Source organism: Lissotriton vulgaris, chromosome 6 (genome assembly GCF_964263255.1).
Source record: "Lissotriton vulgaris chromosome 6, aLisVul1.2, whole genome shotgun sequence".
Taxonomy (NCBI): domain Eukaryota; kingdom Metazoa; phylum Chordata; class Amphibia; order Caudata; family Salamandridae; genus Lissotriton; species Lissotriton vulgaris.
The window spans coordinates 223,327,304-223,352,574 of record NC_141694.1 but is presented as its reverse complement, the minus strand read 5'-3'; positions in this window follow the sequence as shown (position 1 = coordinate 223,352,574).

Sequence of the window (25,271 nt, the reverse complement as noted above, 5' to 3'; positions counted from 1 at the left end):
TACTGCTGTGGTCTCGCCTCGGCCTCCGTCGCTGATGTTCCACAATCCGCAGTCAGGCCGCGTGCTCCCACATCCGGTCTCTTTCTCCTCCGACAGTGATACCCTTAAATGATTTTTGAAAAGACAGTTTTTAGAGATGTTGCAGAAGAAGGCAATTACATAAGTCTATTTCTCTCCCAACACCAAGCAACTGGGGTAAGCACTCGCTACATTGGAGATTCTTGCGGCTAGCGTATAAGCAATTGATGATGGGTTTGCTGGATTCCTTACAACTTCCTTTTGTGGCTAATTCTTTGGCGCTTTGATGGTTATTACGTTCGTTTGTAATAGGTACGAGGTCTGGTACTCATTTATTGCATAAGTCTATTATAGTTGATGTCAGTTCTTCTGGTAGAGACCTATTTCCCTAGTACGAGTCTTGCAAGGCTAGGCTGGTCTTCAGAGCTTCGTATTTTACGAAAAAGTGTAACGTGCTAGTCACCATAGTCTGATAGGCATCCTTCTGAGAGGTGAACATAGGCTAAACAAATCTGCATTACATAAAAACATTTTATCATCAACCAGGCTTACTGCAACAAGTTCTTTCGATTTTCCATCTAATTTTCAACTTTGCACACATCCTTCTAATTTTCTATATAAATCCTCGCAACCTGGTCACTACAAAAACTCGGGAGGGGTGGTTCGAAACAATTATTAAACTTATTCTCGGGGAAAGAGGGATCTTATGGAAAACAATTAGGGACACAGTGAATTAGAGCAGGGGGGCGTTTTTCAAGTTCTCGTTCAGGGTGGCTGATATCGAAACTGGGGACATTTTGGGTAGATGGGGGTGTTCTCGATCATTTCTTACAGCTTGGGGTACGGAGACAATTTTCAATGGGGATGGTCGCATTACCACAGACACATTTTATCATAGAAGCCACAGACAAATAGTTCCCTGAGGGTGGGTCGAATTTAGGGAACCTTAGTCGTCTTTACCTGTCCCTTTCCTCTCGGCCAATTTAAATTTCATCCATATTTTAGTAGAAAAGGAGAGGTAGTAACGTGGTACCGATACAATTTTATTTAGGACAAATTTGTGCAAATACTTGTGGTATTTGGGGCCAATCAGGAGGTGCACCAGGTTCGCCAATTAGGTGCCAGTTGCTAGGAAGAGGGAAAGTGTGGAGGGGTGGAAGAGTGAGTGAGAGAGAGAGAGAGAGAGAGAGAGAGAGAGAGAGAGAGAGAGAGAGAGAGAGAGACAATAGGCCAAACAGTACACGTGTGACATAGAGGATGACCGTGTATTGTTTGGGCTATTCAGTGCGTTACCCAACGTTAGACGTTTCGGGTCTGTGTTAGGAGGTAGGAAGCATGCAGTTTTGGGACAGGAAAGCGTTAGATTTGGTAAAAAGGTCGTGAGAGCGTCCTTGTTGTGCCATTTTTGTGGCGCTAGTCCGTCTTCATGCATCGGGCGTGACGTGGTTCCAGATCCCTTATGATACTCTAATCGGGATTCTAATGTAACCTGCAGAGGGAAAAAAGGGGGAGAAAAAAGGGGGAGGTAGGGGGACAACATTCGAACACATCAAATGTAAGGGCACGAAAATCCTTTACTTACCACATACTCGTACTTGTCTCTTCGGGATATAATCCCTTAGGGTTCTGGTTTCTTAAAGTCATGGGGGCAGGCAATGTGATAGGTGGTTCATGGGGAGGTTCGAGGATGGCGTTAAGGATCGTGTGTAGTGAAAAACGCTAAGAAGAGGAATCAGAGGTGCCTAGCGTGAGGTACCCGGTTTCGTAGATGTATCCGGTCATCGGGGTCTCTAAATCATTCCCAAAGCTGTGATGTTCTTAAGGTATACCAGTTCTTCGTTCAACCCTGCACCTTAGTACCTTCGACCACCATATCCTTATAACAATTTATACATCACACCATTTTACTTTACCCATTCTCTGAAGTCGAGGTCCTTCTTCATAAGCAGCGTATCATACCTTCGTTTTGACCATCAACCCAGAGCCGAACAACCATTTCTCGGATAACCTTAAAAAGAGAGCAGAACAGTTGCGCACAGAAAAACCCTCCCACCGATACCCGTATTTACAAAAGTACGCGGAGCCTATCCATAGCTTCTAAGACTTTTATTTGTAGAGTTATTTAGTACGTAAAAGGTGAGAGCGCAATTCATATTTTGGCCTGACATGTCGTCGATGGAAGCACATACAGTAGGGGGTTATTTTGTAGTACAAGAACATGTAAAAAGGTCTAATTAATTATTTGTAAGTAACCAAAAACATTTCATTGCGTGACAAGGGAATCAGGGGCATTTCAGTTCATAAATGGAAACACAGTCAAGCTCATCGTAATCACATTTCCTAGATGTAAACCGCGGGTGTGCATCATAAGCGACGTTATGTATCAGTTACAACAAATATCGAAAATAAATTGTTCATTGAAATCAACATTTTATGGAACCCTTCTTAAATGTTCGCCAAGTGAACCCTCCTCCCTTTAACATCGAGTGCGCAATGGTTCGTATATATATATATGTATATCTTAGTACATCAAGTTTCATTAGTTAAGGAACACCACGAGGCATTCATTAGTTTCCATTGGTACCAGCGCCATTTTGGGCGAGGTCGGTTTTAGTCCGGAAGTAGCATCAGGGGAAAAAATATCCCCGGCAATTGGCGGTTGGACCAGAGTCCCTTTCGGCAGTTCAAAAGAAAACTGTGCTAACAGAGGGGCTGGTGGTGCGGACCGTCAATCAAGAGAGGGAGGGGGTAGAGTCTCTCTTACCGGGTCATGTTGATGTTCAGCCGGAACTTGTTCAAGTTCGTTAGCCCATAATGTTCCTGGGTGGTTCAGACGGAAGCTGATGCAGACACGAGGGCACCGCCATCTTGTTGCTGTGCCGTGGTTATTTCATTTGAGATCAATGCAACTGTTCCTCACCGGAAGCCTGAAGGGGCCGAGGGCTCTTGGGACTTTGGTAGAATCTTCAAAGTCGAGGGGATGTTTGTCGATGGTGGGGGCTTGCGCCCAGGTGGGCAAGCGCCCGAGTTGCAATTTCGGACAAAGTTACTCCAGCGGTCTAGACCCGCCTTTCAAGGGCCCAGACGCCATTTTGAGGCCCTGCAGCAACCTTTGCCGTATCCATCAGGAGCGGAGGAAAACTTCTTGTGATGGCGAAAAACAGAGCATCATGCGGTTGGAGCAGGACATTTTGGTTCGGGGCGCCAGGGTGCAGCAGTGGAGCCTTCATCTGGGGAGGTGAGGGAGGCTCACCGTGCCGTCTTCCTCTCCCGGTGCATCCTACGCCGTCTCTTGGAATCAGGGGCGCACATGATGACCACCCTACACCCCTGATTCCGACTCTTGGGGGACCACTGTACATCCGGTGCTCCGTAAATATGCCCGTCGGACATTGTATGTCCTGTACTATGCAAGTATACCAGCCGGGTCTTGTATGTCCTGTGCTACGGAAATATACCAGCCGGACATTATATTTCCTGTGCGGTGTAGGTATATGGCCGTCGCCCGGCTGGAGGACATCGGCGTCGGGCCAGGGCAGGGAAGCCTCCTACCTGTGGAGGTGGAAGAGGCTCGTCCGCGTCGCCTCTTCCTCCCTGCCCACCCTGCATCCGTTCGATGGAGGAATTCGTGATGGCCGGACCAGGAGATATGAGGGAGGGGGTCATTTTCATCCGCCCCCTCCCTACTCGCGGCCCGGGGGACGCCATCCCTGGAAGGGTAGTATGGAAAGACCATTTCATTGCCCGCTGTGTGGGGTCTCCAGTACCTTCTCGCCAGCAATCTCTTTTTGGGCTCATGGTTGCTGGCAGGCCCCGCCCCACACGTGCTATGTGTTTCGGATGGGCGGGACCATCGAACTGTTACATTTCGAGGACTTCCGGAGTGAGCATAACATGTTTTGTATTTTTTCTATTAGTCAAGTTTGCTTTTTAGAGAGTTCTACTAGTTATTCTATTTACTGTTGGTTGCGTGTTTTACCGTAATTAAATCCTAAGTTATATAATAGACGTTTGGCTTTCTTGAATCTTTTCTCTAACGGGGGGTTGTTTACACTGACCTGCAGTTGTGTTTGTTTTTTCAGAGTGGGGGAGCAACAGAGAGCAATCAGTCCCAGAACTCTAACATGTCGTTAAAATTGGTCTGACGAAATCTGTGCCACCGAGCATAATCGAACGGGGTGGTCCTGTCTGTTCTGTCTGCACTAGTCTGATTGGTTTTTATCTCACGTCTTTTTCCTTTCTGTCGGTCCGTCCTTTCTGTCCACCCTCCATTCTTACCTATGCTTTGCAGAGTCGGGCATCGGGCTTTCCAGTGTCCAAGACATTTACAGAAAGCACATTGGTTTTGTTTTAAATCTGTCCGTCCTGTGCGTAATGTCGGGGGATTACCTTCAGGTCGTTGTGTTCCGGGGTTGGCTTGTCGGCACATCCCTTTACACCATTCGCTTTTCATGTCTACTCCTCGGGACTGTGCCATCGCTGGCCCTTCCCTTTGCCTACTAGACGTTTGGGGGGTTGTCCGTCGTGTCCCTTCACCTTCTCCGAATTCGTCGCCTTCCCTTCGTCGTGCGGCTTCTTTGCGCCACATGCCGAGACTATCGAGCATAATAGGTGTTGTTTCATTTCTACGAAGGGCTATTTCTACTGTTTCTATTTTGTCGAGATCAAAGGATCCTCTCAGTGGCCACTGTCTTTCTCGATCCTCTTTCGTATATTTATGCCACAGCTCACTGTAGGCTATAGCGATTAATCCATGCTTCATGAACATGTCCTTATTAGGGGTGCCTTCCAGCGGAGCCGGATGGTTCATCTCTAATAAGCGGTCCGGGTAAAACAGGCTATTGACCAGTGGGGAGAAGACAGGCATGACGGATCACAATGGGATAATAGTCAGCACTACCTATCTTATCACTGCGCGCAAAGACTAGACAGAATATTTCTATTCTACGTTGTTTGCACGTAGTGAATACCTCATGAACCAATTCTGAGCAATCGATCAACGTTAGGTCAAAAATAAAAAATCAATATGGTCAATGGGGAGAATAAGTAGGCTCGCAAAGGTTCGCGTCACCTACCCTTTCACTATCTGTAAAGAGGGGACCTAATCTTCCCTGTTTTCAGACAGAGAATCTCCAGAAAACAATCTATAACAGTTAATCAATGTTAGGTCAAAAATAAAAAATCAATATGGTCAATGGGGAGAATAAGTAGGCTCGCAAAGGTTCGCGTCACCTACCCTTTCACTATCTGCAAAGAGGGGACCTAATCTTCCCTGTTTGTAGACAGAGAATCTCCAGAAAACGATCTATAACAGTTAATCAATGGGGGGGGGGGGGCAATTGTTGAATGGGGAGGGGGAAAATAGGTCCGACGGGTGCGTACCTATCCTTCGCTGTTTATAAAGGGAGAGCCTGTTGTTTCTCCGTTTGTAGACAGTGAATCTCCAATAAATTAACAAAGAGTAATACTAGTATTTTCACAACAATTTCAATTATCTATCACTTTCGCAATTCGTCGTGTTTACACGACCTTACCCGGACCGCATGGACAGTTTCTCGTCTTCCGAATCCAGCGCCCGATCGTCCTCTTCTCTTCGTACTTCTCGTGGCACTCCTGATGGTTCCCAGTCAGGACCGCAGATCACTCGAGAGAGGTCTGTTCGGAACCAGTGAAGTTCGGATGATCGGCTGTCAGACAAGGGTCTATCGGACAGGGTACCTTCCGATCGTTGCAGTCGTTCACTCTGTCGTCGGGACCTCTCCCACTGGATCCACGAGTCGCTGATGGGCCCCACGTTTGGGACGCCAATTGTTAAAAAGGGTTCCAAAGACAACCGGTAACCAAAGACCCTTTTATGTTGCCCGGCGGTATCGCCTCTATGACCCACCAATATTAATCAATGAAGAAGCAGGCGCTGGAGACTGGAAGGCGGGAAACGAGGATTTTATTCTCTCCGGAGGAGAACACATCAATTCAGACAGCAAGTATCGTCACGAGGTGCTCTAACCACATCTCTGAGGCCGGGCCTCTTATACTAGAGTTTACGACCTTTATTGCACATAACACATTCTCGTAATATTTTAATACTTGAAAGAACATCCTCGGAATCTCCCCTCCAGACTCGTTCCCACATACATTTACAGTTGGATTCCCCACCCCGGTCACAACAGGTGATGGTGGTCGCACAGCAGGGCATTCCGCCGATTCACGGAATGCGTGGGGATGATCGGATCTCATGGGGTGGGGGCTTTGATCGGTTCGGGGGTCTTTCGATGGGGAGGGGAAGCTTCCTACTGTACGGGGTAATAAACAGTATCCGCAGGGTCAGGTGGCAGCCTGGGAACGAGGAAGACAAACGGGGACACAGGAAAAGGGGTTTTGCATCAAAAGGATCTGAGGCCATGAAAGGAATGAGGGGAGGTGTCGCGCTGGGAACAGGATGGGACTCAGTGGTGAAGCTGCGCTGAAGAGGGGTTTATGACCCAAAGCATGAGAGAGCGGGGGGGTTGTCAGCGTGCGGGGGAATGCTTGCGAGGTTAAGAGAGAGAGAGAGACGCGCTGGCTATTAGCGAGGGGCAGGGAGACCATGATGCTCAAAATGGCTGCCGCTTACGCGCACGAATGGGCTCGAAAAGGGGCAAGATGGCGCAGATAATGTTCACCAAGATTGTATTCATTTTTCACACATCCAGTTTTCAGGCAGCAATGAACATGTCAAGATAGCTATTGTGATTAATGTTCCTGCTAAAGAGAGAGATCAGAGTTTTGTCTTTATTGTGCTATATCAGCAGTTTTGACTCACCACAAAGAGGCGCAGAGGGTTAATGTGTCTGCTGCAAAAAACAGATCTGTATTTTATGTAGCGAGCTGAGTGGATTAGTAAAGTCAGCCTATGCTGGCTCTTTAAAACAAATGAAATGTATATGTGAGAGAGGAGCTATGGAGAGACGAGGGGCGATGTTGCCGGGTGGGAGTGAGGGAATCCGCGGAGGTTGTCATGTGGTGGGTGAAGGGGGTGGGAGAGGTATGGTCGCCCAAATAAATGTGTCACACCGGGCGTCACCAGCGCTAAAGCCGGCCCGGCTTGCAAATCGGTACCCAAGAGGTGCAGCTGCAGGAGTTACTGCGCCCTCAGTCTTTTCCACATCATCTTTGCTGGGTAAGACTAGTGGGAATTGATGGATTTAAAGTTAACCTAGTTCTACCTATGCGCATAGCTTCGAGCTTCAACAAGTGCATTGTCGGAGGCTTGCCTGCATACGGGGCGGGCACTCCAGTAACACCTTCCAATTTCCTCCTTGTTTTGCACCTGCAAGCTTTTTTTTGTTTGGCCGCAGTTAGAGAAGGGCGGAGACGCAAACCTTATTTTCTTTTCTTCTTTTCATTTAAAGAACGGCCCCGGCGGCTTTTGAAAAAAGCCCACGCAGATAAGAGCTTTGCTGTGAAGCGAGGCCGGGCTCGAGCGCCCCTGGACAGCGCCAAGAGGCCGCACTCGACTTTGAAAAGGTGTTGGCTGTGAAAGCCGCTGCTGTGTGCGCCGGGCGCGCTGTCAGCCTCCCCTCCCCGCCCCGCCGAGCCCAGCTCCCCAGAATTTGACTTCGACTCTGTCGTTTTCCTAGAAATAGCTGCTTCAGTTGTTTTTCTCCCAGAATGAACAATTGCGCGTGAGTCACCGCAGCTGCGGAGCATGAATCATTCAGAGGAAGGCGCGCCTGAGAGCTGTAAAGAACCAGGGAAGGCTTTTAAAATGTCCTCGCCTTCAGTTTTGCACAAGTCGAGGGGTCATTGTCTGCATTCATGTCCCTGCCAGTGTGTTTCGACAAGGAAACAGGACAAGTGGTCCCTTTCTACATCGCATCCATTTCTGTGCGTGCACCCCGGGCTCAGGCACGCGTCAAGGTCTGCGGGGCTCGAAAGGCACGTGTGTGCGTGAGTGCACTGGCTGACTGGATCTGCACTCAGTGCTACGGGATAACTGTATTATTATCGATCTGTTGCGCTCACTAAAAGGCCTTTGGAGGTAATGGCCGTCAGGTTAAGAAAAGGTCGTCCTCAACAAGCAGGGTGGTGCTGGGCCGGCTACAATAAAACAAGTCACAAAGTTTGATGGTGTTTTTAAAAGCTGAAGTTCGAATGGGAGGCACAAGCAATGGTTCATTTGAGAGGTGGGTGGTGCAGGTGGGACCCACCCACACTCTTTTTTGGGGAGTGTCACTTATTTCTCCTCAGCAGACTTTGATCCAGAGCAAGAGAGAGAAAAACGCAAAACGGAGAGAGGAGAGAAATAGGGAAAGCACTGACAAAGGGAACAAGCATTAGCATAGCCAATTGGCCTTGCCTAGGTGAGAGCTATTGCTGCTGGCAATGTGTTTAGCCATGTTGTACACCAGTGTGCAGTGGTGTTGGCTGGAGTAGCATGAAGTGGAGTACGTTGGTTTAGAATAGCGTGGATTAGGGTAGATTGGGGTAACATAGAGTGGGTTAGATTCCTTTACAGTAGAGTCAGGTAGATTGGGGTAGCGTAGAGTGGGGTAGATTGGTTTGCGAGTGGAATGAGGTAGATTTTAGTGGGGTATATTTGGGTAGAGTGAGGTAGACTGGAGAGAGGTAGAATGTAGGGGAGTGGAGTAGATAGGAGTGGGGTAGATTTGGGTGGATTGGGTAGATAGGAGTAGATTTGGGTGGATTGCGGTAGACAGAAGTGTGGTAGATCGGGGTAGATTGGGGTAGAGTGGAGTGAGGTATATCGGGGTAGATTGGATTGGGCTACACTGGGGAAGAGTGGGGTGGATTGGGGTAGATTGAAGTGGGGTGGGTTGAAATGGACAGATTGGAGTGGAGTGGGCTACTTGGAGTGGGGTAGATTGGGCGGATTAGAGTAGGGTAGATTGGGATGAGTGGGGTAGATTGGGGTAGAGTGGAGTTGGGTAGACATAGGTAGATTGGGATGGGGTAGTTTGAAGTGAGGTGCAGTGGAATAGGGTAGATTGGAGTGGGGTAGAGTCGAGTGGGGTAGAGTGGATTGGGGTAGAATGGAGTAGCGTAGAATGGAGTGAAGTAGATTGTAGTGGAGTGGATTGGGCTAGACTGGAGTGGGGTAGATTGGGGTGGAGTGGGTTAGACTGAAGTGGAGTGTGGTAGATTGGAGCGGGATGATTGGAGTGAAGTGAAGTGGGATAGACTGAGATAGAGTAGCATGGAGTGGGGTAGATTGGTGTAGCATGGAGTGGAGTAGATTGGTTAACAGTAGAGTTGGTAGACTGAAGTAGCGTGTAGTGGGGTAGATTGGTTTAGAGTGGAGTGAGGTGGATTTTAGTGGGGTATATTGGGATAGAGTGAGGAAGACTGGAGTAGGGTAAATTATCGTGGGAGTGGGGTGGGGTAGATTGCAGGGGCGTGGGTAGGCTGTGGTGAAGTGGGGCAGATAAAAGTGGAGTGAAGTAGGAGTGGAGTCGGGTAGATTTGGGTGGATTGGGGTTGATAGGAGTAGATTAGGTGGATTGCGGTAGATAGAAGTGCGGTAGATCAGGGTAGATTGGGGTACAGTGGAGAGGGATAGATTGGGGTACAGTGGAGAGAGGTATATTGGGGTAGATTGGAATGGGGTACATTGGGGAAGAGTGGGGTGGATTGGGGTAGATTGGAGTGGGGTGGGATGGAGTGGAGCAGATTGGAGTGGAGCAGGCTACTTGGAGTGGGGTAGATTGGTTGGATTAGAATAGGGTACATTGAATTGGAGTGGGGTAACTAGCAGTGGAGTGGGATAGATTGGAATGGAGCAGGGTACTTGGAGTGGGGTAGATTGGGTGGGTTAGAGTAGGGTAGATTGGAATGGAGTGGGGAAGAGTGGAGTGGGGTAGACCTAGGTAGATTGGAGTGGAGTAGTTTGAATTGGGGTAGAGTGGAGTAGAGTATATTGGAGTGGGGTGAAGTGGAGTGGGGTAGAGTGGAGTGGAGTGGGGTAGAGAGAAGTGGGGTAGACTGAAGTGCAGTAGACTGGAGTGGAGTAGATTTGGCTAAACTGGAGTGGGGTGGAGTGGGTTAGACTAGAGTGGAGAGTGGTAGCACATATGCTTGGCACTGGACACTGCTCTGCAGTCTGAGATCCAGCAATAAGATTCATCAAACTCCCATTACATACATCAAACTCACTCCACTCACCGCAAATCAATTGATTCCGCCTCTGTTCAGTTGATGGAGGAGGGGGAATTTGCCAAAAGAACAGGTGAAATGGTAATGGAAGAGGTGAAGGTTCCAGGGACCCTCCGAACTGTCACTTGAAGGCTGCTTAGGGGTCTCAGGCAATTGTTAAGGAACATGTGCTCATCACTTCACTTCTTATCTGAACATCCAGTCATGAATGGATTTCTAGTTTGTACTCTGTCATAAGCATTTGTTAGACAAAGGGACCGCAGAAAGAGCAGGGGCTAATAGCACTGCCTTGCTGTATAGAACCCCCATAATTCGGGACTTACTATTATTTGGACACTATCTTTTCACTTTCTTTTGCCACAATTCCTTTGGGAATTTTTGGGATATGAGTCGAAGGTATGCATTGTGTCACTCGCTCATTTGGAGTCGACCATCGGTCTTTCCCGCGAAAAAAGCTTCAAGTTTCAGAAGTATAGGTGGGGTAATGGGGTTTTTTCGTTGCTTTATGCTCACATCTTGTATACTATCTCTGCAAACCTTGACACATGATAGTACAACCCCATGCAATGCATTCTCATAATGTCATCTGGTGCTTGCCTAATGGCTGAACATATAACGTGGCCAGTCAAAGATCGATTGCGTATTTTACCCTTTTAATCCACATAGGTGATACACAACAATTTAGGTATATATATAGCTGTTGCTGGACTCCTTGATGGACAACCTATTTCTTTAATTAACGTATACGCACCACTTCCCTTGTAGGAGCTCTTCTAGAAACCATTAGCTGATTGATGCACTATTTACTACTGGGTAACAATACTGGGGGGATTGGAATGGCATGGTGGAGGCTTCCCGAGATAGGTGGGGAAGACTGCCGGTTCGCAAGGGGTGCACTAATTTATTGGTCAAATTCATGGGGTTACTGGGCGATTGGTAGATGTGTGGCGTACCTTTTGCCCACAAGAGCACTACTTTAATTTTAACTCAGGTAACTCATTGCATCTTCTCCAGATTTGACTATTTTCTTCTACCCAATAGGGAGGTTTATAAAGTAGCTAACATAGAAATACTTGCACTCGGCCTTTCAGACCATTCACCAGTAGAACTGTGTATGGTTGTGAGTCCACAGGGGTCTAAAAAGTGGCTGAGCACATGAAACCTGCTAAACAAGAGCAGCATACTACATATTGAAGTTGCAGTTGATACGTACTTCACAAACAACAGTGGATATGTTAGCCCAGCCATTACCTTACGGGGGCCACTCTGCAGGGGTAGGTTATTAGCTTCCAAACTGTCCGCAGACGGAAACGGAAACCACAACAAGATAAAGTGGACCCACACATTCACACTAGAGCCTGAATAATAACACTCACCATCACCTACCCCACTCAGAGACCTGCTACATACTAAAACAATAAGTGAGCAGAAAAGCATGACTTGCAATGCAAAGCTGCACGTACCAGTGAAGGGACAAGGTCAGAAAGACACTCCATCGTTTATGCTAAAACCTACAACATTAGCTGATCACATCTCTCTGGGGACAGTGGCTTAGTAATACCAGGTAATAAAAGAATTGCTGAACAATTTGGACAACATTATACCCAATTGTTCTCCCAAGGAGAAGACACTGCAATTGAGGGTGCCACCAGAATCAGAAAAGGCTCTGCTAGGGGAGGATCTGACAGTATTGGATTTCGGATAGGCCCTAGCTCATTTGCCGTTGGGGGAAACTCCGGGCCCAAATGGATTCCCAGCAACATAATTAAAGATCTTTGCACCTAAGGTGCTAGATTCCAAGGTCTATTTGCTGCTTGTGTCAATGGAGGGGGGGCTGTTTCCGCTGCACCTTTGTAGATCTAAAATTGTGGTAATCCACAAGCTGGGCTGCCCACCTGACTGATGCTCCTCCTATCACTCGTATCCCTCCTTAATGTGAACCTCAAGATATTGACCAAAATGCTGGTCAACTGTCTTTTAAAGGCCATATCTTCCTTAGTCCATTCTGACCAATCCGGGTTTATTACTCAAAGATCCACTAGATATAATATAAGATGCCTCCACAATGTTTTGGCATTGGTGAACCGATTGACGACTGGGAGGCATTGGTGCTTATTGGCCTTTTTTTGCTCCCTACTTTGCAGAGGCAATCTTATTTCAAAATTCATTAAATATATAAAACGACTTTACACCTGTCTGCAGGCCAGATTTAGGGTGGGACTAGAGGCATCATTGCCCTTTCCTATACATAGGGGTGGCAGGAGGTTCCTATACATAGGGGTGGCGGAAGTAATTGACCTTATAAAAGAATTCTTTAATGACTTGCAATATCCCTATCGTTTAAGTCAGGTGGTACTATATCCAATATATGCTGTCTTAAAGTTTTAATATTAAGAGAATACATTCTATGTGCCTAGATATTCTTCAGTCAGAGACCAACCCCATACCAAGAGGATTATTCACTATACTTTATTCATTGAAGACTAGCGTCCTTTCTTAACTAAATTCTCAAACTGGCCTGTCTCTCAAAGGAAGTGGCGCACTTTGAGTAGCCTTATGGCATAGTGCTTTAAGAGGAATCTAAATAATGCCTTAGGTCCTTGCATAAAACAGGATAAGCAGTGGTGGAAATGGAAAACAATTGCTCTGGGACCCCCATAAAGCAGGGGACAATGTGTGGCAGCAAAAAATGTGTGGAGTCATGAGGAGTAGAGCCATGAATAAATGAGTCAGGCAGCTTATTTATTTTCTAAAAACCCTGCCCCAAAGAAAATGGCCACAAGGACAAATGTGACGGAAAATAAGTTTGGACTTAATTAACAGGCGCTGCCTTTTAAAATCCCTTATGAAGCAAAGGCACCTACTGTAGAGATCTTTCTGTTCCCAGTAATATCCAGGGGTATAATAACAGTAAGATCACTGGTGGATAATGTATTTGCTGGAGAGATCTGTGTGGGTTTAGTCACAGATGAGACTCATCATGAAACAGCAGAGAAGGATAATGCACCTACTGCAATGTGTAGCATGGAGGTCACTGATTTCTATTGTGTGTTGATAGCTCATTGGGTTACTGCTTTTGTCGAAGAGAAGCTTGTTTCACCTTCAAGTCCTACGTTACAATCCTTGCTACATATCTTAGTGAATTGTGAATCTCCACCAAGGAGCTGCATGCAACATATAAAGTATAAGGTTAGAACATTATTTCGTTATTAGTACAGGCAACCCTAATCATTGTGTTCTGTAGACTCCACACACATTTTAAGTACTGACTTTGTGTTTCTCTAGACCAAGGGCTCTTAAGATGTAATGCATACCAGTATGAATGATATCTGACTCCTACACCTTGTAAAGTTGTGTGCCAGAGTTAGGCCCATGTAGCGAAGCTGCTTATTTCCTACATTGTCCTCTTTTTCACAATAACATTTCTGCTGTCACCTTTTGCACATATTTGCATGAGCATCAATGTTGGATTAGTTTCTCTGAAACGACTTCTGTTTATATATCTGGCTCAACACAACATTTTCACAGTGAGTACAGAATGAATGAATGAATGAATGAGTACAGATTTGTATAGCACTGGCTACCCAGGGGCATCCCAGCGCTTTAGACCCATCTCAGACAAATCACTCAGCAGAACAGGAAGGTCTTCAGCCGCTTTCTAAACTGTAAATGATTAGGTTCAAGCCGCAGGTAATCGGGCAGCTGATTCCAAATTTTTGCTGCCTGTACTGCAAAACGTCGGCCCCCTGTACGAGAACGCTTGATCCTCGGGACAGAGAGCAAATTGCAGGTGGTTGGATCTAAGAGCCCTGTGCCCTCAGGAGAGGGAACAAAATGGCAGGGCCCTTGTTGATTATTGATTTGTGGGCCATACACAAGGCCTTAAACTGGATCCTTTCCTGAACAGGTAACCAGTGTAGAGCCCGGATGGCCGTCTTCGCCGAGCTGTGTCTAGGGACATCCATAAGCATTCGGGCTGCGCAGTTCTGGACTGACTGGAGTATCTTAATGGTCCCTAATGGTGCCCCCAAGTAGACCGCGTTCGCATAGTCAAGCCGCGAGAGGATCAAGTACTGAACCAGGATCCGTCTTGCCTCGAACGGAAGAAGGGTCAGGACCTTCCGTAGGATCTTCAGAAGGCCGTAGCAGGTAGCGGCGACCTTACGGTCTTGAACTTGAAAACTAAAGGTGGGATCAAGCCACACCCCCAGACTTTTAATTTGCTCCTTCGGGGGAGGGGGCGGACCCAAACATATGGGCCACCAAGCGTCAAGATTGATGGGGGCCTTATGTCCCAGCATCATAATCTCTGTTTTTGAAGCGTTAAGTTTCAGAAAAGAGGCGTCCATCCAATCGAGGACCTTGGTGAGACACGGGGAAAGGTTATTGACCCCGGAATCCACAGCATCTGCCCTAGCCAGGGAAACCACCAACTGCGTATCGTCGGCGTAGGTGACCAATTGGATTCCCCAGGGAAGGACCTCATTAGCCAGGGGCCTCATATAGATATTAAATAGGGTTTGGTTCAATGAGGATCCCTGGGGAACGCCGTAATGCAGTGGGAATTGTTCGGATGCTACTTCCTCCTCGAAAACTGCAAAGGATCTGTTAGCAAGGAAGGACCGAAACCAATTAAGGGCGGTCCCCACAATGCCAACCTCCCGCAACCGCTGGAGAAAGAGTGTGTGGTTTAAAGTATCGAAGTCTGCGCTGAGGTCCAAAAGGACCACCGCAGCGCAGCCTCCTCCATCCACAATTTTCCTTGCCTCCTCCACTACTGCGACCAGAGCAGACTCAGTTCCATGCCTCGTTCTAAAACCCGTTTGGGTGACATGCAAGGCGCCCTCATCCTCAATAAATGTTGATAGTATGCGGTTGACATATTTCTCTGCAATTTTGCTAACTCTGGCAGGAGAGACATAGGTCTATAATTGGACCATTCTTCTGGGTCAAGGCTAGGTTTTTTTAGCAGAGCTTTGACACTGGCCTGCTTCCACCGAGGGGGAACTACACCTGCAGCCAGAGAGGAGTTAATAACATCCTTGATAATAGGAACAACCATGTCAGAGGCCTGTTTTAAAACTGAAGGCGGGGCAATGTCAGAGGGGGAGCCAGATTTAAGGTTCCTGAGGAGCCCTTCAGCCATAGGTAGATCTAGTGGCGGAAAGGACTCGAGTTTCGTGAGGGAGTGCCTCGAACACCAAGTACAAAGCCTTTACTCATGGATGTACAAGTGTCATTCTATATTCTACATATCCATAACATTGCTAATTTATACGTACATCGCAAGGATGCTTTTTATTATAAATAATCAGCATCTCATGAGATTGGCAGAGGAGGCAATTCAGCTGACACCTAAGGTCCCTGCATGCTGAGACTTCACCACGCAGCAGTCTGACATCTCCACAAGGGATGTCCAGTTTGTGACCAAGACGGGGTCCTCATTCTCTCTCGTCAGGTAATGGGGTTGGATCGTGACTAGGGGGTATTTTTGACTTCACACCTACACACACTCTAGACACAAATGGTGTAGGGGTTTCCATAGTAGGATTAAGCCTGATTACTACCTTATTTTATATGCCTGAATATAGCACCACGGTAGAACTGCATCTGCTATTTACTCTTTTGGTGCTTGTAATCACGTTCACCTGATTCTGTCTACTGATTATCGCAGCACATGTATTTTATTCAAAAATAATGTTGGTTCAATAAATACATTAAAATGTCCCACTGTGTATTCTCTGTATATGCTAATAGAGGCAATGTGTAAAGAATTAATACAGCTCGCTAACAGTAATAACAGGAAAACACAACCCAAGAAAAATCCAAAACCAATTTAAAAAATAGAGTACATTTTAGAATTAAATCTCTTTATTGACATTTCAGGACGCATATATAAACAACAATGGCCCCAGCCCCGCATTACGTTGTGAAATAGAAAGCTCAGGCAATAAAACAAACAGAGCTGTGGCGCGCTATAGAGCCAATTCCAAGAATGGGTACACTGTAGATGCAAACAGTTTTTACCAAGAACAAAGAAAACCAAAAACAACCAAAACCCATGACACCAAAACAATAAAATCCAATCAGTAGAACCGGAACTATGAGTTTTTAAAGTGAGCGGAAATAGTCCCAAAACGCACAAAGCACAACTTGCAGTTATCTGGTCACACTAGACCAAGAACAAAATCCAAGTTAGCCCTAAAGCGATGGAAAGTAGGTTGGATACAGAGATACCAGGATAGTCCTGTTAAAGAGAGATATGTTCTCAAGTCCCGGGCGCAGAGTTCTGTTCTCGTTAGAGGAAGCTGCAAGGAGAAGGCTTTACGTGTGAGGAGCAGGTGGAACGCCGCAGATGATCTTTGCTGTAGCGCAAAGAGACAGTTATCTCTGGAGCTTCATATTGGTTGATCGTAGCGGACGGTCACTGTCAGAGCAAAGTGCATTTCATGTTGCCAGTTGCTACATATTTTTGCGGTCAGCCTGAAAATCAGATTCGACTACAGCTTTGTGTTGACAGTCATCGTAGGTGGTTGATTCTCGGCATGAAGAGGTCACTTTGCTGTCATGTGGAGCCTAAAACTTCTGTAACTTCACCTTTTCTTCAGAAGGAGTTCTCACTTATGCCAGCCAAAGTTCCAGGACTTGGGGGCACCTCTTGGGAATCAAGACTCACTCCAGCAGAGGCTAGCAGTAGAGCTCAAGCAGGTTCAGTTTGCACTGGTCAGCCGGGCAGTTGCAGGGAGGCCTCTGGAAGCTTGTTGTGTCCTTGTAGCTCACCCAGGAGGACAGCGAACTGAGCCTTGTAGTCACACAGGGTAACCTGGAATGAAGGCATGCAGGTCAAATCTTCCTTCTTGGGGCAGCAAGCCAGTCCTACCAGCTGCAGGGCACTCCTTCTGGCAGCAGCGCACCCCTTTTTCTGAATCTTCCACAGTTCCAGGAGTGTTCTGATGAGTGATTTTGAAGGCCCCATTTTATTACCTTCTGCCAGCCTTTACATGGGGGATTCCCTGACCTATCCCCAAAACTGGCCAATTCTTCCCCTTCCCTCAGACCTGGCTCTAAACTGACAAGGTTGACAAAGGCAAGGGCAGGGCTGGCATCTGGTTCCTTTGTGTGTGCTTTAGGCAGAGCCCTTTGAAGTGTAATCAGGGCAGGGGACAGCTTCTCCACAGGAAACCTGTCAGGAAGAGCCTCTCCCATCACACCCGTTCCCATAACTGGACACAATACACAAACCCCAACAGCAGTGCCATTCACAGTCAAGTGATCCTTGACACTGGCAGGAATGCACAGTTGGTTTGGGCAGAAAAATGTAAATTTTCTAAAAGTATCCAAAAAGGCATGTGACTTGTGCACCAATCTGTCGCACTGCTGGATAAAGATATTTTTCTTACTATAAACTCATACTTGCTGCGTTGTCCAATGTTTGTCAATAGTATACCAATGATTATGCTGATTATTTCACAGTTAATCCAAACATTTTATGAACACTGCGGAGACAGCATCGTTACACCAAGATGCTTTATTAAACAGTTTCAAATGTCCACTGCATGCCCATTCAGGCCTTCAACAGCGACACGGACAGAGAAATAATTCATCAAGTAGACTCATGATAATGTACCCAATGCATTCCAAGCCCTATGGTTCTTCGTCAGGGATCTCTAAAACAAAATGAAAGAAACAGCTCAATCAACTGCTTAATATGCACTCCCTGTACATTAACAAAGTCTATACCATTCTCTTGCTGTGACCAGAACTTCCACCCTTATCAACCCTCACCCCCTGTCTTCTACCCTATCATCACCCAGCATTAAAAAAACCTCGACGTGAAAACTCCAATGAAAACAAAAACACCAAATCCCTGCCCTTAACGTGAACCTCCCACCCCATGTCAAGATGCAATAATAATCCTCTAGGTGCATATTACTAAACTAATATGAAAATCTCTAGTGTTGCACCCATTCTCCTACAACCTCCCCAAATCTTACCCACTATGTGCAAAATACAAAAGCTCATCAAAAACTCTTCCACTACATCCATCCTACTAATTCCTCAAACCTCTGTCACAATCCCCAAGATTCACTGTTGGTAAAAACCTACTTCCTATTAATGCCAAAAAATCCCCATATTCCTTGGAATCTAAACCTTGTTGATTACCTTATGGAGCCACGAACGGCAGTGTAGTCTCCTCATTCGCTTAACTTCATAGTTACAAAAGCGTGTGTTCCCTCAGTCCTGGCTCTAAACTGACTAGGGTGACAAAGGCAAGGGCAGGGCTGGCATCTGGTTCCTTTGTGTGTGCTGTAGGCAGAGCCCTTTGAAGTGTAATCAGGGTAGCGGAAAGCTTCTACACAGGAAGAGTCTCTCCCATCACACCCGTTCCCATATCTGGGCACAATACACAAACCCCAACAGCAGTGCCATTTACAGTCAAGTGATCCTGGACACTGGTAGGAATGCATAGTTGGTTTGGGCAGAAAAATATACATTTTCTAAAAGTGGCATTTTCAAAATTGTAACTTAAAATCCAAGGTCATCAGTAAAGATGATTTTTTAAAAATAATTAATTCAAGTGTAAACATAATTTCTCTATCTGCCCACAATCTGAAGGTAGTACGTATTAAACATAATAAGGCAACCCTGTGTTAGTAGGAGAGATAGCCTTACAACAGAGAAAAAACAATTTAGGAGTTTTTCACTATCAGGACATGTAAAAAGTGCAAACAAACATCTCTTACTTTTAAAATACACTGCTCCCTGCTCTGTGTGCTTTTAGGACCTACCTTAAGATTGACCTATAGTTATAAGTAATAAAAAGGGAGGGTTTAGGCCTGTAAAAAGGTTTGCTTTACCAGATAGAAATGACAGTTCAAAACTGCACTTCAAGGTGCAGTGGCAAGTCTGAGAAGTTTTAAAGGGCTACTTTAGTGGGTGGCACAATGAGTGATACAACCCACTAGCATTGCATTTACGGACCCTGGGTACATGTAGTACAATATACTATGGACTAAGAAGTAAATTAAATGTGCCAATTACGTATAGGTCAATTTTACCATAGAGCACAAGTGCTTTAGCACAGGTTTGCAGGTTTGCAGGTTTAAAGTGCCCAGGGTCCCTCCCGCCAACTACGTTCTTCCAGCCAAGCCCTCGCCACTGTACCCCGCATCAACAAGACCACCATGGGAGGCAGATCCTTCTCATACCTGGCAGCTAAAACATGGAACTCACTCCCCACCTACCTTCGTCTTACCCAGAACCACCTAGCATTTAGAAAGCAACTTAAAACGTGGATATTTGACAAGTAATCCTCCTCCCCTCCCTAAGCGCCTTGAGACCCTCTGGGTATGTAGTGCGCTATATAAATTCTCTGACTTGACTTGACTAAAGTAAGGGAGTTAAAGCAAAAAGTTTGTGGGAATATCACACCCACAGCTTTCATGCAACTCCATTTCACGTAGTGCAACTTTTCCATTTCTGCACCCTTCTTTGATCAATGGTTGCTTTCAAAGGCCTACCTTAGCCCAAGAGTGGAAAACATTTGTCCCAGTTACATTAAGCCAATGGGAAATCCTAAAAGGGGGATAAATGTGGCGGGGGATGCTCTCCTGACAATTTGCTTCAAATATCAAACCACTCTGTATCTATTGAATGCATGCAAATATTACACTTCCAGATAGTAGCAGAGTAGCAAGACAGTACTGTCCATAACATTATGGTGGTGCTTAGAAGCTTTATCAGGAAAGGACAAATAACAATTTGTTGTGTTTTCCATAACTATTATGGAAAATAATCACTACAGTATTCTATTTTGAAAACTTGGTTGCTGACTTTAATTGTTTTTACAAGCTAAGCACCAGTTGGGTTTGGAGGTATTCATGTTTTGCTGGCAGGAGGCACGAGTATGGAGATTGACCTTGACATTGGCACGAAATTTGGTCAGGATGTGAGGTTTGAATTTATAGTGCTTTTTCTGTGTCCTGTGTGTGTTCATACATCTGATTCAATGATCTGGTTCTGGTTGAGGTAGAGAGGTGCTATTTGTAGGTCTAGCAAAAGACATGTTCTCATAAAAACGAATACAAAGAAGTATATAGAGAGGGACCTTGGCTTTTACTCTCTTTGTTGGTTTGTCTACAAAGGCTTTTGATTGGGCAGCAGTTTTGTTAGCCGCCTATGAAGGAGATCATTGCTTATAACAGATTGAGACTTTGTGCAGATTTGGTGTCAAATACAGTAGGAAGTGTCTTTGCATGGGCTAACACAGTGACACATACAGTAGAAAGGGGCCTTAGTCCCCTTCCTGTAAAAGGGAATTCACTGTTTTAGAAAGACACAGGCGTCTACTGCAGAGGCGGCTGGCATCTACCGGGAGGGGGAGGGTGAGGCGGGCGGGCGTGCAAGCACACACACAAATAATATATTTGAAAAAAAGTGGGGAATAAATAATATATTTAAAAAACACTTACCTTACAGAACACTATAACATCTGGTCTGGACCTCCTCTTTCACTGGAACGGGATGCAGCAACTCCCTTGGCCAATCCTGCTGCTACTCCCATCAGCATGAGAGCTGTAATAGGATTGGTGGAAACAGCCTCACTCGGTGCTCCACAACGTTCTGGAAGCTTTGGCTTGCTCTAATCCAGCTGTCTTAAGGATGCTGGGTTAGAGCTGTTTAAAGTGCGCACGTGTGGCTGGCCCTCACAAAAGAGCTGACCAAAAAGAAATGTGCACTTTAAACAGTGCACAGCCAGCCCACCCTCCTCCCTGCTGAGTGACATGCTACTGTGACTCACCAGCGGCCCGCCCCGACGCTCTGTCGGGACATGCTATGAAAAATAAGATGGTAATAAATTACCATTTTATTTTTCATCTCTGGGGCTATTAAGTGGGGCGACTCTACTCCGCTCCATCGCTGGAGCCGCCTCTGGTCTAGTGCTTTCTAATGACACACTACCCTTTAAAACGCCTACATGATCATTATTTCAGTACGATTGAATAACGCCAACCAACACTGTGGCATAAATCTTAGAATCCTGATTTATTAAAAAAATAGATCTAAAATGACTTTACACATAATTGTCCCTCCCAGGTTTAGGAATGATAAGTAACAGCATCTCAGAACAATCAACTTATTGATCCTCAGCAAGCTAAAGAAGTAAACAGCTCTGGCATATGTGGAGGAACCACATCAGAAAACATCTTGTAAAATTCAGTTTCTGTCCTCATCTCTTTAGTCAGTTGTGGTAAATTACTTTATTGTTATTTTTTAGAAAAGCCTTATAATTTAAAAGAAAAAGTAAATTTAGCATATAAAGTAATAAAGTGAATATGATAGCTCGCTCACCTATTTCAGTTGTCGAATCTCCAATCGCAGTCTTAATAACTGAAATTTATATGTTTACTCTTAAATAATTTAGAAACATTCTTTATTCATTCCCATAAAGAGGATAGAATTTTTTTTATAAACGTCCTTGTTGTTAGGTTTTCATAACAGCAAAAACTGACTCATTACTAAGACATCAGATTTATTTGCAGCTTCTCCACAGTTGTTATTAATGCTTGGTCTTAACGCAAACAGAAACTCAACTTTCACCTACTTTCCCAAAACTGTCTCCTCTTAAGGTTTTCTACACAATGATAAAGAAACAACATAGTCAAGGATGCTTAACGCTAATGTACAGTGTCGATAGACTCAGGGGTTAACATTGTTATTTATCCAGAGGGAGAGTGTGTAATTATTTGTGTGAATCCGGACATGTGCTACCTAACATATCATAAACTAAAATCTTCAGCAAACTATTCACAATAACACAGAGTTTGTCAGGATGAATGGTCAAAGGACAAAAATACATTAGAATCATTTAATATCAGTAATTCTTTAGTAGCACAGGTAAATCACAATATATCACAGCTTAAAGCAAATACATAATCAAAATAACATCATGTGTGAGGGAAAGAGAGAGAGAGAGAAAGAGATAGAGAGAGAGAGAGAGAAAGTACATTGCAAATTACAATATACAATTCATAATCATACAAACCAAAGATCGGTTGCAGATTTTCAAGAGAAGGACAAGAAATGAGCCCAATAGAATGCTAGAGTACAGTGTACAATAGCCAGAGTCTCGACTTCACCAGCCGGTAAAGTGCTGAGGTTATCAGGAGAGTTCAGTTCAGGGAAAGTCTGAGTTCAAACTGACAGCTTGTCAGGTACAGGATATGCAAGGAAATCAGCCACAGTGAGGAGAATAGCCATCATCAGGAAAATAGCCAGCAAGCAACTCATCGTCCTTTTTCCAGGGGGTTATTATACCTTCGTACATCTGCACAAAATAACTTTTTTGCAGTTTGCATGATTTCCATTGGTCAAATTTTGTGGAGACACTGTGGTGTGATCGTTTTCTTACCCAAATCACCCGGAACCTATACGTAATGTCTTTGTTCAATATCACTTCCTTTCGGAAATAGGTAATACATTTGCAACTTGTCATGTCAGCTCAACAAACTCTCCTCTAAACTGGGAACAAGGTTGATACATTTTATTTAGTTACAGAGAAAATGTCCATTATTCAAAATGTAGGAAATAAACTACAATGCAATCAAGTCAGCATTCTAGTGCATCCAAAGGAAATACAAGAAACTTAATACTTTTCGAAAGTCGAGGCCTACATGAAAAACTACAAAATCATCATTTTCTAATAAATAGACACGTTAATATTAAAAGAAATAAAGGTGTATAAGAAATCATTATATGAAACATCATGTCATTACACATATAAGCATAGTCTGATTACAATGCATTAAAATATAAGCAAACACTTTCTTCTTAAATTTGTATGTCAAAGAAACTATAAGCAGAACTATTGTACTTAAACATTTTTTCATAATCATATTTTGCTAAACTACGATTTGCATTATTACTTTTCTTTATTATTATCACAGTACATTAGTGGGTTCTCTCTCTGTCATGAATGACTTTAATCTCAAACCAGTTTGTGACACTTCTGCATACTTTTATGGTGCAATTTTAAACACTTCTGCATGCTTTTATGATGCAGTTTTAACTTTCACATATTCACAAGACACTCTGTTAGTCATTTTTTTAAAAATAGATATTAGTATCACACCAAATGAGCTGGAATTTATTCAAACAAGGTTATTCTCAAATGATCTCACTCCATCATTATCACCTACCAAAACTTTAAAAAAATATGGAAACAGTTTAAGTGCTCTTAAAAATAAGATACAATTACAAACAAGAGGAGTGCTGAACAATCTCTAATCATAAATTTCACCAATATTTGGAATCCTTTCCATGACCAGTCAATAGGCAGAAGATTGTATTTCCAAAAAAGATCTTCTTTTATTAAACAAGATCACAGTTCATTTCAACAAGTCCACTTCTTCTTTACTTTAAAGATCACAGTTCATTTCAACATATCTTTTAGATCAGCCTTTTCAACAATTCAAATCAGCCGACGCGTTTCCTCCGCAAGGGACATCACCATGTCTGAAATAAATAAAAAAACATATATCAACGATATGCCAACCTTATGCATAATTTAAAATACAACAAAGTTCATGTTACATCAAGAATCCCCTTACATACTTGCCCGTCCTTCCTGCCTATTTCCATTCTATAAAACAACAGAAAAAAAACTTTTTTTTTCAAGGTGACAGAGGACCAATTAAATAAAATAATTAAAAACACTTCATCCTAATTTTGGGCAACCTGACCCGTAAAAATTCTGTATATAAATGTTTAATTTACCATATTCACATACCTTCAATTTAAATAAGACGCACATTATTCATGGCTCAATATATCACCACTGTCTGTATTCTAATGATGCCAGTTTATCCTTTTTAAGTTTGCCATGCAATCATCTGTAAGTGTAAAATAATCAAATATAAATTACTCCATTGCCCAGGTTGATAGCCAACGGTGGTCTACTTTTCGTGGTTATCTGATATTTATCTCACCTTATTAATGTAAGCTCTACTTGAAACAGTATTTATCGCTGATATCCTCGTGATGTTAATCTTATTTCTTACTTTTGGAAGAAGTGGCTGGATAGACAAGAAACTTGTGACTCCCTTTCTTGGAGATGCCCGCAGGTTGGTGATTAAGCGTGGCTTTGAAGGGAGCTGTCGACCGACCATGGGGCCCTGTGTGCAAAACAAGGCCTAGGGAGAACACTGCCGAGCCCATCGAGCACACAGCGGAACCCTGCAATACCATAGCACTGCTGCCCTGCCTCCAGGGAGCTCCTCTTGTGACTGCTCGCAATGGTGGAGGCCTGACATTGGAGAGGACCTGGGTTTGCAGTACCTGCTTGTGAGAGGGCACAGGGACAGCCTACTACTTTACAACATCCCTGGAACGGGGGCATGCCATGGGGAAAAGCCAAAGCATCTAGGCCGAGCCATCCCTCATACGCAAAACGTGGCCTCCCCCTGGACTTGGGACCTGGGGTGCCACGCTGGGCTCTCTATAAACAACGCTGCTGCTGCCTGTCACTGGCATCACAGTGGGACATAGCTAGAAAATCAAACCCTTCAGGAGACACTTGCTCGAGAGCTCTCCAGATGCGTCGCTCACCAACCCCACTGCAGCGCCTTTGACACAGACACCCCTGCCCTGTAGTAACTCTAGCAGATGGCGCTCTTGCTGTCACCACCATTGAGAATATACAAAGCCAGCTGAGGCACCTGCCCAATTGGACACACCTCACTCTATTGTGCATACACTTGGCTCACCCACCTTTGGGCCTAGTAATCATGGTGAAGAGCAAGCAATAGGAATAAAGTTTGGTCACCGATATATGTAGTTGCACTGGAGAAGGGTTGCCTAACAGGAGGACCCCCATCACTATTAAGCACAGAACCTGCCACCACCCAGGCCACACAGGAATACCTGGATTGTTTTTCTTACAAAAATACGCTGTGAAACTGGACTCCTACGGAATCATGCCAACATGCCAACAAGAACTGAGGAAGGAAATGACAGAGGTGCACCAAGAAGTAGATGATTTGGAGCGCACAGTGGACTTAAGAATCCAGGATCAAGAAATTCTCTGGCTAAGGGTAAACCAA